The sequence below is a fragment of the Zingiber officinale genome, chromosome 4A (assembly GCF_018446385.1).
Source record: "Zingiber officinale cultivar Zhangliang chromosome 4A, Zo_v1.1, whole genome shotgun sequence".
NCBI classification, from domain to species: domain Eukaryota; kingdom Viridiplantae; phylum Streptophyta; class Magnoliopsida; order Zingiberales; family Zingiberaceae; genus Zingiber; species Zingiber officinale.
In genome coordinates, this window is record NC_055992.1 from 55,982,377 (window position 1) to 55,988,578 (window position 6,202).

The window sequence follows — 6,202 nt, forward strand, 5'->3', positions numbered from 1 at the left end:
CAATCTTTCTATTTCTTCTTTTAGTTTTTCATTGTGAATTTTCAATTTATCAAAATCCTCTATTAGACATGATTTTGCTAAAATTCTTTTTGTTTCCAGAATTTCATTTTTTAATTTGGTATTTTCATTTTCTAATCTATACATGGATTTAGTCATTGCCTTAATGCCAGAGTAAAGTTGATCAGGGGGTAAGAGGCATACCTCACTTACCATATCAGATTTGAAGTCTGAATCTCCCCCTGCTTCGCTGCTCTCATCTGAGGTCGCTCCCCCTTCATCGATGCTAGGTTCTGACGAGCTTTGCCCTTTGTAACTTGCCATCAGCGCTATCCCAGCATATTCTTGAGCTTCTGATTCGGATGAAGAAGTGTCGTCCCAAGTTGCTTTTAGGTTGTGTTTCTTGGGTGTCTTCATTTTGACCTTCTTGAGTTCTGAGCAGTCTTCCCTTAGGTGTCCCTCCTTCTGACACTGGTAGCACCGCACCTTTCTTCTACCTTTTTGATTCTTTTGATTCTGCATTTTAAATTTATTAGATCTAAAAAACTTTTTAAAGTTTCTTACCATGTATGCTTCTTTGTCGTCTTTGGAGTCTGACTCGGGTTCATCCTTGTTGGTTGCGTTTAGCGCCATAGTCTGGGTTGTGTCCTTTGATGTCTCTGCACATCTAGTTTCGTGTAATTCAAGGGTAGAAAAACATTCCTCTAATGTACTTACCTCCAAATCTTTTGAGATGTAGTAAGCGTCGATGATTGAAGTCCACTCCGGAGTTCGAGGAAATGCGTTGAGCGCGTAGCGTATTGTATCCCGATTTGATACCTTTTCTCCGAGGTTCTCGAGACTAGTAATTAGTTCTTTTACCTTCGCGTGTAGACTGGCTACTTTCTCACCTATGTTCATCAGTTTGTTACGGAGGATGTCCCTTCTAGCGAGCTTTGCTTCGGACGTGCCTTCATGGAGTTCCAAGAACTTCTCCCAAAGTTCTTTAGTAGACACATAGTTTCCGATGCGATTGACCTCTTGAGGCGGTAACACACTCAGCAGGTGATGTTCCGCACGACTGTTTGCTACCGACTCATTCTGCTCCTTCTTTGTCCAATCGCTCTCTTCTTTTTCTTTTCCATCTTTATCTACTGGAGCTATAAAACCATATTTCATAATAAACCGAATTTCAAAATCTGTTTTTAGGAATACCTCCATACGACGCTTCCAGTCTGCGAAGTTCCCCTCGAATTTTGGTGGGACGATGCTTGGTCCGACCATCGTGTTGCTTCAATCGGCGGTTAGTCCTCTTGAAGCGCGCCTTGCTCTGATACCACTTGTTGGTCCCTTTGGAGGCCGGCAAGAGGGGAGGGGTGAATTGCCCTACAAATTAAAACACGAACCTTTCTCGGATTTCAACTATATAATGAACACTTGTAATAAATAAATAAAAGAGACTAAGTAAAGAAAAACAGACACCAGAGTTTTACTTGGTTTGCAATCAGGGGATTGCTAATCCAAGGAATGTAAGTGCACTATCTGATTCTCCTCTGGGCGGAGTAGCCTTTTCAGCGTTGAACGTACAAGAAGAAAAGTAAAGCACACAGAAGTTGATTACAAGTTCGTTGTTCTGATTAATTAATTTGCTTCTGGACCAAGACTATATTTATAGCCTTGGTCGGGGCGCCTGGAAGGGTTCCGGGCGCCCTGGGGGGATAAAACTTTATCTCCCAACGTTCAGATCGAGTTTGACTCGATCTGGTCAAAAATCTCATTCCGGGCGCCCCGGAGGGGTCCGGGCGCCCCGGATGGTTCCGAGCGCCCCGGACCCCAAAAGTCAACTCTGGTTGACTTTTTCCGTCTGGTCGCTCCGCTTCGGTTCAACTCGTCTCGGTCCGGGTCTTCTGTTCCGGCTCCACTAGCTTGGGTGATCTCGGCCATCCGGAATAGGGCTCACCCGAACCCATGTTCCGGCCTTCTCCTCGAGCAGCCTTCCTTCCCGGTTTCTCGTCCCTCGAACGCCGCGCACGTTCTTCTCGTCCACCGGTGTACTCTTCCGCGGACACCTCGTCCCTCGGACGCACCGAGCCCGTCGGCTCTCTCCCGTGCCGTCCTTCTCGCTAGCTGCGTCTTCCGCTCGACTTCCTGTGTTCCTAAGTTCCTGCACACTTAGACACAAGGGTTAAACAACGCAGGACCTAACTTAACTTATTTGATCACATCAAAACACCTCGGGGTTCCAACAGAGTCTCCTACACAAAGTTATAGATCTGTACTATTAGCACAAAGTATGAAACTTTCTAAACCTTTTGAGTAATGTTGGAAATCCTTTAAGATGATAATGGAGGATATATTTACCCCTGGGCACGGTAGAACCTTGCATAGAATAAGTTCAATCGGAGCTCTCTAGGTTTGCCAATGAGTTTCAACTAAAATTCATTAATGGACCTAGGGGACTTAAATTTCTAAAATTTTATAATGAGATGAAAGTGTGGAGTATGTAGAAAGTATAAATCAACAACACACTATATAAATAATATCATTTCGCAACTTATCAGGCCTATTGATTTAACGAGCTAAATCACACCATTTGATAAATCAAAGAAATAAATACTAAGTATATGTGCTTGTTATTATATCATGATTAAAAGTACACACTTCCATAATAACAAAGGTATTGTTCTTTTATATAGTCAGTATAAAAAGATACTACCTCAAATGGTCCTGCTCAATACACTCATAGTGTATTGGTGTAATTTATTAATCAAGATAAACTAATACCTAATTACACTACAACCACTCCAATGGTTTGCCCCATTCCATTTTGGTTGTGAGTAACTATTTATAATTTATAAGGATCTGATAACATGATCTTCTGTGTGTCTCCTCACACCATGTTATCTACAATATAAATTAAATGGACAACTATACTTAGCATAAATGTAGACATTTGACCAATGTGATTCTTATAAATGTTTACAAAGAACTAGACTTTTAGTATACACTCTAGTACATTGATAGACCTAGGAGATTTGGATTTATAAAAATTTACAATGAGATGGAAGTGTGGAGTATGTAGAAGGGTCTCGAGTCTCCTACACAAAGTTATAGGTCCGTACTAATTGGCACAAAGCATGAAACTTTCTAAACTTTTTGAATAATATTGGGAATCCTTTAAGATGATAATGGAGGATATATTTACTCCTGGGCATGGTAGAAACTTGCATAGAATAAGTTCAATAGGAGCTCTCTAGGTTTGCCAATGAGTTTCGACTAAAATTCATTAATGGACCTAGGGGACTTAGATTTCTAAAATTTTATAATGAGATGAATGTGTGGAGTGTGTAGAAAATATATATGGTGATAATCCTAGTCCTCAGTCTCCTATATGTCACAACGTCTAAAACTTTTTAAACCTTTTGAACAATGTTAGGAATCCTTTAAATAATAATGGAGGACATATTTAGACTTCTGGGCACTACAAAAACCTACATGAGTTGGAATAAGACCAATCAGAGCTCTTTAAGTCGATCAATAGATTTTGACCGAAATCCATTAATGGACTTCGGAGACTTGGATTTCCTAAAACTTGCAATGAGATGGAAGTGTGGAGTGTGTAAAAAGGATATATGTGTTGGGGTTGCAAGGTTACAAACATAATCCCACATTGAAAATACATGGGAAAAATCATGTGTTTATAAGAGAAAGATATCTCCATTTGGCATGAGACCTTTTGGGGAGAGCCCAAGAGCAAAACCATGAGGGCTTAGGCCCAAAGTGGACAATATCATGTCATTATGGAGATATTTAAATTCCTTTCGATCCTACAATTAGTATCAGAGTCTGGACTGTCAGAAGGTTTAACCGCTGACTGTGCACAAGAGCTATGATCTGATTGAGCTATGTGATTACAATATTAATCTCGAACAAAGAAAGTGAGGGTTCTTATGTTCGGATCAAGAGGACCAGACACTAGGCAAGAAGTCCTAGTTGCAGCTAGGCAAGGAAGTTCTAGTAGGTCGGGTGGACCGAGGGGCAGGAAGACCTGATAGGTTGAGGATCAGACGTGGGAAACCTGTGGTCCTTTGTTTGAGGGAGGATTGTTGGGGTTGCAAGGTTGCAAACATAGTCCCACATTAAAAACACATGGGAAAGATCATGTATTTATAAAAGAAAGATATCTCCATTTGGCATGAGACCTTTTGGGGAGAGTCTAAGAGCAAAACCATGAAGGCTTAGGCCCAAAGTGGATAATATCATGTTATTATGGAGATATCTAAATTCTTTTCGATCCTATAATATGGTGAGAAATCCTAGTCTCGAGTCTTCTACAAGAAGTTATAGACCTGTGCCAATTGACACAAGGTCTAAAACTTTTTAAACCTTTTAAGCAATGTCGAGAATCCTTTATAGTGATAACAGAGGACACATATGAACTTTTAGATACTACAGAAACTTACATGAGTTGAAATGAGCCTAATCGGAACTCTTTAAGTTTATCAATGAGTTTTGATCGAAATCTATTGATACACATAGGAGACTTAGATTTTTGAAAATTTGAAATGAGATGGGAGAGGTTAATTTGGAGAAGATATATATAGAGTCAATACTGGTCCTAAGACACATAAGTAAAATTATGATCGCATGTCAATTAGAATAGATGTTGGTGTTGGTTTTCCAAGATCAGTATCATAATGACGTTGGTTCTGATCACATTGTGATGTTAATTTTCGAAGACTAACACTACAATGTTATTTGTGCGTGAAGCATATCAGAATATAGAAAAAGGGTCACACTAAAGTTTATGTACTTTGGATAAACATTAACTAATTATTATTTTAGTGATAATATATATCATCAAACAAATCCTTATATAGATTCCCCTATAATGTAGCACTCTACACAAGAAAACCAATGAAAGAATAAAACACAATTCTGTATATAATGTAGTAAGTCAATTAAATTTCAAAATGTTTCACTCATCACTACTAGCCTCCCTTCCTCCGTACGACCATCAAAATGTGCACCTGTAATTTTAAAATTAAAAATAAAAATAAAATAAATTTTGAGTGTGGATTGAAGTTTAAATTAAAGTTTATATAATTAATTTTTGAAGATAAGAAACAAGAAAAAATATTACATGCAATGACAAATTAAAGAGAGGAAAGTGAAGAAATTAAATAGGAAGAGAGAGAAAAGGAAAAATTAGTAGTTGTCAGAGGTAGGGATGATACTTTTCATCTGAACCTGATGAAGGATTCGATATCCGATCCGAATGGAGGAGGGTATGAAGGGACTATGAATACCCGACCCGAATATCCGATTAAATAATATATATATATATATATATTAAAGAAAATGTTTTTTTTCAAAATTAACTTACTATTTTTGTTGATATTAGGAGGAGATTATATAGATGTTTAATCTATTTTTTTAATTATATATATATATATATGTTTTTAATTGTAATATATTTTTGTTGAATGATAATAATTGGATAGAAAGAAAAAAAATTATAACTATAGAAGATATCCGATCATTTAATGGGTATGAGCATATCCATCAGAGATCTTATACCCGATGGGTATGGAGATGGAGGATATAGAATCCGATCCGAACCCGACCCATTATCATCTCTAGTCAGAGGAATAAAATTAGAATTAGGTGTATCTTTTGAGAAATTGAAAATTTGGTGTGCCTTTTGGATAAAATCAAGCTTGAAGTATGCTCTTTTGAGAAATTGTCGGGATATTCTAACTTTGGTGGATATTAAATGAATTAGATTTACTTAAGAATTTTGTAGTGACGAATTATCTAAGTGTCATATGAGCAATTATATATCATTCTGGTTTATTTGGTAGTCGGCTAAAATTTTTTGTAAGGTCGGATGGATCGATCATTTTAGACTTAATCAACTCAAAGAATTAAATATTTAAATTAAAAAAAAAATTATGCAACTATATTTGACGCGGTTGAATGTTTTAGAGATCAACGTGTATAAAGTATATTTCAAATTTATCTGTAGATGAATCAGTTAGAAAATAATCCATCTATAGTGACGTTGATGAGAAAGTTGGCCAAGGTTGTGATGAAGCGGAAAGGCACCAATGACACAGGAAAATATTCATCGGACCAAACCAGCCACCCAAAGATCAGGTATTATTTGACTATTTTGTGGGTGAGAAGGTTATGGTTAAAAATAAGTTAAACACAGTATTATTGA